The sequence below is a fragment of the Mercenaria mercenaria genome, chromosome 4 (genome assembly GCF_021730395.1).
Source record: "Mercenaria mercenaria strain notata chromosome 4, MADL_Memer_1, whole genome shotgun sequence".
Taxonomy (NCBI): Eukaryota; Metazoa; Mollusca; class Bivalvia; order Venerida; family Veneridae; genus Mercenaria; species Mercenaria mercenaria.
In genome coordinates, this window is record NC_069364.1 from 25,493,081 (window position 1) to 25,499,466 (window position 6,386).

Genomic DNA, 6,386 nt, shown 5'->3' on the forward strand with positions numbered 1-6,386 from the left:
GTGTTAGAATCGAAATAATAAGTTCCCAAGCGTGATTTATCATAGAATAACCCGAGTTTTTCGTTCATATGCAAAACAATATATCATTCAGGCCTACAGCCTCCATGATATATTCTTACGCATAAGAACTCAAAACACGGGTTATTCTACGATAAACCACGTTTTGGAACTTTTTATTTCTTAATTATTTGATTTCAACAGACTTTGTAAGTCTAGTTGTCTAGGGGGGTCTTTTAAGAAGGCTTGTACATGGGGATATTTTCCAGAGAAAAAAACACCTTCCACAGGTTGTCAAGGGTGTGTCTGTCCACGGGGGTCTTTGGAGACAGCTTGTCCTGGGGGGAGGGTTTCAGAAAAAAATCCTCCCATAGCTTGTCCAGAGTCCAGGTGGGTCTTTTGAGACGGCTTGTCCAGGGGATATTTCCAGGAAAAATGCCTTCCATATAGGTTGTCTAGGGGGCGGGAGTGTCTTTTGAGAGAGTTTTTCAGAAAAAAATGCCTTCCATAGGTTGTCCAGGAGGGTCTGTGCACGGAGGGTGGGGGGGGGGGGGGGGGCTCTGGAGACAGCTTGTTTAGGGGGGTGTTTTTCAGGAAAAACGCCTCCCATAGGTTTTCCAGGGGTGTCTGTCCAGGTGGGGGTCAGAAAAAACTGCATTCCATAGGTTGTCCAGTGGGTGCTCGTCCAGCGGGGTCTTTCACGGCGGGGGTATTTTTCTGGAAAAATGCCTTCCTTATGTTGTCCAGTGGGAACACTGTGTCAAATTACTTTGTCCAGGGGGTGTTTCCCCTACTTACGCTTGTCCAAGGAGGGGTGTTTGGGGGTGTGTCCAAGAGAGCTATTTAGGGGTTGAAATGCTTTCCATAGAGGAGGTGCGGATATTTTCTGGAATAGCCCATTGGAGCGCCCTCTGTCTTATAAGGGAACCGGTATTTCTGGTTCCTTCTTTGTTATAATTTCAATGTAGCTGGATACCAATATCACTGGTACCCTTCTTAATTCTAATTTTCGGATTGTACCTTTTAAATGCGTACGAGACAAGATTCTTGTTATAACTTCTAAATTTGAAAGTACGAAAAATACTTTCTGAATGAAAAAAATGCGAATAATGAGACTTGACGAAACACTTGTAAAGTGTATTATGAAATTTACAGTTAGTGATTAGAAAATTAGGACCTAGAGAAAGAAATACATAACAAAATACTAGTATGTAAAATCCGGTCTAACCGAATGTATCATTGTATATCAAGAGTTTAATGGTCATTTCAGTAATATATCTCTACCTATTTCAAACATTATGTCAGCCAATACTGACTTAAATTTCATAGGAAAAAGACTAAAATCTCGTTTTCATACTTATAAATAATAAATAAATACATAAACACAGAGTAGCGAGACGTTTTTTTTTATTTTTCAAGATATTATGAATTTTTTTTAATTTGTCCTCCTTAGGAAACATTTCGCCCCAAGGCTTGGGGGAAATATTTTCGATGCTGCTTGTTTGGCCAGTATCACTTTCTTTGATTTCGCTTAAATATTTAACATTATAATGGTAAGTTTACACGTTTGCACGAATATGCGTGCGTGCGTGAATTTGTTCAAATTTCTATTTGTATTTGAACTTTTTTTTGTATTTGATTAATTTATTTAAAGCTTAAGCATAAGAAAATCGACGTCTAAGTTTTTATCAGAATTTTGCCACGTGTTAGCATTGCAAAACATGTTTCAAGTAGATCCACACTGTTTTTAATGTAATTCAAGCAAAATAAAGCAATCGTTCTAAGTCAACAATGTCATTCAAAATTAATATTTGTAAAGCCGCATAAAAATATCTGTCTCATATTTCCTGTCCAATTTTTTACATTTTTCTAGATTTTATTGGTTATTTCAGTTTAGGTCCTAAAATAAGCATTGCGAATTTCAAGTAAACAAAGATTTTATCCACTTCGAAAATATACGCTAACGACTTACTTAACCTGTAGCGAGTGAACTACTTATTTTACGTTTATACATGATAAATAGCAAAAATGTAATTTTTTTTATCTCGGATACGCCCTCGTAAATTGTTTCAGAGAGACATTTAACCTGTTCGTCCTGTTAATTTAATTACATACACTTTTTCTATTTTTGCAACACGACAGAAAGCCACATTCTTTATCAAGCGCCAGGGCGAAATTTATTTTATCTTTCGTATTGGCGTGCTCCATTTGTCGTTCTGACGTATCGGCGTGAAGTTGGCAGTACAGCAGTAGCAGCAGTAGGAGCAGTTAACTGCTGCTACTGCCAGCAGTTACAGCAGTTAACTGCTGCTACTGCCAGCAGTAGGAGCAGTTAACTGCTGCTACTGCCAGCAGTTACATCAGTTAACTGCTCCTGCTGCTAGCAGTTGCAGCAGTTCATTGCGTGTCGCAGTTATCTACCAGCAGTTACAGCAATTGATCGTGTGTACTTACACCAGTTAACTGCTACCACTGCCAGCAGTTACAACAATTAATAGAGCTGTATTATCAGTTATGATGAGAATGGCATTTATAAGGTATTTATTTTGTCAGTGTCCTACAATAATACTCCCAGCAGTAAAATTGTGTATCTAAAATCAGTTTTACCAGTTTCTTTTAGATGTATATTAGGACCTCAGACCTACCCTTCCCGCTTATACATTTGTCCGTATCGTTTAAAGATCATTGAAGCGTTCTTAATCTATTTATATCTTCAAACTTGTAAACCAAGTCTCGTGCTATTTCAGATATTCACCTTTTGTCACAAAGTTACTAAATGGTCATTTCTTTTACGGGCATTGCCAAAGACTTGTTATGTTCTGTTGCTAAGTGTTATGTCCAATGATTTTACATCTGTCCTTCTTTCACGGGTAAAGTGCCGAGTCGAGATTCGAACACACCTCAGCCCGTTACAGATTTTCATTTCTTTGGGTATGTCACTGCCAGCAGTTACATATTGTCACTTACTGCAGTTTGTGGAGTTTTCTATATGATATTGAAAGCTGTTGAAATACGAATTTTTGAGAATTTTGTTGTTATATTTCCCATAGCAGTTAAATGACAATATTTGGTATCAGTGTCAGATAGATGTTACTGCCATAGCTATAATGTTTCTACGATACGCTTCATACAGTTTCCTGTATATCCTTAGGACGGCCAGTTATGGTGGCTGATTTCTGCCAGTGTCGTTCTGTCGTTTTGGCGCCCCCGCCATAACGAAAGAACGACGTTTTCCTCCTCTTTTGGCGTTGTTTCGTTCTGTCGTTCTGGCGCCCCCGCCATAACGAAAGAACGACGTTTTCCTCTTTTGGCGTTGTTTCGTTCCCTCGTTCTGGCGCCGCCGCCAAAACGACATAACGAAGAATGCAACGCGACAGAACGAAAGAACGACACTTATAAACGGCGCCCTAAAAAACGTCGTCTCGGCGTTCTGTCGTACGAAACAACGCCAAATGTGAAAATATCGTTCTGGCATCCTGGCGAGTTCCGGTAGAGCATGCGCAGTATTGTCATGTTTCGGCAGAGTAACTCGGGGTTACTCCATTTTAGCGGAGACCGCCATTTGGGTTGTTCCTAATCCCCATACCGTACCCGTACCGTACATTCATATTCGGCAACTTTCGATTTTCACGGAGTGTGGCGGAAACACACACAAAAAAGAAAAACAAATCTATTTTAGACATATTTAATTTGTTGTTGTGGTCTTAGCCGATTTCATCATGTTCATGATATGTATATAATTTAATGTCATTTTGAAAATAGTATCTTAAAGTTCATTATGTTTGCTGCTAACTGATGACCCAGTTTTTCGTCAAATTTAAACATGTAGTTCACAAAGGGAGTGGATATAACCACAGTCATGTTTTCTGATATTATTCTTTTCTACCAAAGCTAGAATGAATGCATTGAATAAAAAAAAAATATTTACCTATGTTTAGAGCAAAAATATGACTAAGATGTTTTAAGTATTTGACCGTATACATATTTAACACTAGATAAAATCTTCCACCGTTTCCAAATTTGAATAATGTGAGTATTATAACTGGATATATCTATTAAGTCGCTGTTATTTTCAACTTAAGCTTGAAACAAAACCGGGTGATATGAATGAAATGAATTCGAAGTGTGAAATATGAAAGACAGGTGCCGTTTCCAAACTTTTATGAATTCCATGAAAGAGTGTATCTATCTATTTATGAAACAGTAGAAATGGGCTTAAGGAAAATACGAAAAATATAATCACACTGCGCATGCTCTACCGGAACGCGCCATAACGAAAGAACGACGTTTTCCTCTTTTGGCGTTGTTTCGTTCCGTCGTTGTGGCTGGGGCGCCAGAACGACAGAGCGCCAAGACGACGATTTTTAGGGCGCCGTTTATAAGTGTCGTTCTTTCGTTCAGTCGCGTTGCAATCTTCGTTATATCGTTTTGGCGGGGGCGCCAGAACGAGGGAACGAAACAACGCTTAAAGAGGAAAATGTCGTTCTTTCGTTATGGCGGGGGAGCCAGAACGACAGAACGAGACAACGCCAAAAGAGGAAAACGTCGTTCTTTCGTTATGGCGGGGGCGCCAGAACGACACTGGCAGGAATCAGCCACCATAGCCAGCACATATTTATGCAACTTCGCCGGGTATATGTATGTTTTTGACAACACAGAAAATGACGTCACTCGACCGTTAGCTATTTCTGGAAGTAAATAAAATTAAAGTAGAAATGCTAAACTTGAAAACGAAAGCCGGATTTTGATTCGTAGATAGTCAAGGGTCACGCGCAGGGGTCACCCCGTTTACATGTATGCGCGTGGACTTCTTTTTTTTTTTTTTTGCTATTGGGGAGCTAATTTTCAGCACATTTTTACGAATTGAAATTACTTGGGATTTAGTACAGCATGTCAGCTTTTAATCTATGAAAAAGTATTTGAGCTCCGGATAAACAGAAATCCCACAGGGCTAAGTAACGGACCAAGGGTACATTGATGATTTTCGAACTTCATCAAATCGCTCAAAATGTCATTTTTGATGTTGTCTGAGAGTGTCAGTATATGCCTCAGATGTAAGATATAACCGTATTTGAGAGCTGCAGACCTAGACATTTCAGAAATATTTTCAAAATAAGTTTCCTGTAAAAAATTTAAAATAAAAATTGTTGTTTCTACGGAAGCGTGAAAGGGCCATCAGACGCCAATACGTTTTAGTACGTTAAGGCTGCGGAAAGGATATGTTACTACAGGTAGTTAAATGATGCCAGCAATAAAATAAGCAGTATCGTCACCTTTCTTACCATTTTACTGCCAGCAGTTAAACTGTATATGAGAAGTTTACCAGTCTCCTATATACGTAACTGCCAGAATTTAAATATTACTTCAAACAATTTACCAGTTTCATATATGTTAATGATTTATGAGAGCAGTTTACCAGGTTTTTTATACCTTTTATTGCTAGCAATTTAACTGGTTTATACGAGCAGTTTAAAATCCACCTATACATTTTGTAACACCAGTATTTAAATGGTTTACAAGTCTCATTTATGTTTCTGCCAGGAGTTAAGCGGTGTATGAGAGCAGGTTACTAGTACCAGACTCCTGTCACTACCAACAGTGAAATGACCAATGAAAGCAGTTTTCGAGTTTTCTATATGTCAGCATTCAAATAATTACATATTATAAGACCAGTATACCAGTTTTCTACATGTAACTACCGAGATGAAATGTATATTGAAAGCGATCAAATTATCAGGCTCCTGTTACTGCTAGAAGTAAAATGTTTAATGACAGCAATTAACAAGGATCCTGTTACGACATCGAGAGCATTAAACAGTTTCGTACAAATTTCTTGAAAGAAAGCTTCAACCCAGTGTTGCCCAAAACAAGACTTTTCCAGGCAAAAACCGCCCGACCTCGACCCGGGTTTCTCCCAAACAAGAGTTTTCCCGGAATGGCGGCCACCCGTGCCTGGTGGGGGACAACCCTCTCTACAATGGCCACCCGGTCCGATCCAAAACTCAAGGTCTGGGGCGGAGCTGGGGGCGCCCAAACTGAAGAAAATGAAAAATTCCGAAAATGACCTAAAACCAACGTTGAGACCCGCTCACGAGTAAACAAGAGTTTTCCCGGAATAGCCACTATGCTGGCCACCCATAGACCGTCACCCTCTACAACGGCCACCCGGTCTCAACCCAAACTCAGGATCCCATAGGGATCTCCTATTAACTGCTGGAACGATTTTAGGCCACCCCCGACCCACCCCCGCCTCACACCTCGACCCGAGTTTCTCCCAAACAAGAGTTTTCCCGGAATGGCGGCCACCCGTGCCTGGTGGGGGACAACCCTCTCTACAATGGCCACCCGGTCCGATCCAAAACTCAAGGTCTGGGGCGGAGCTGGGGGCG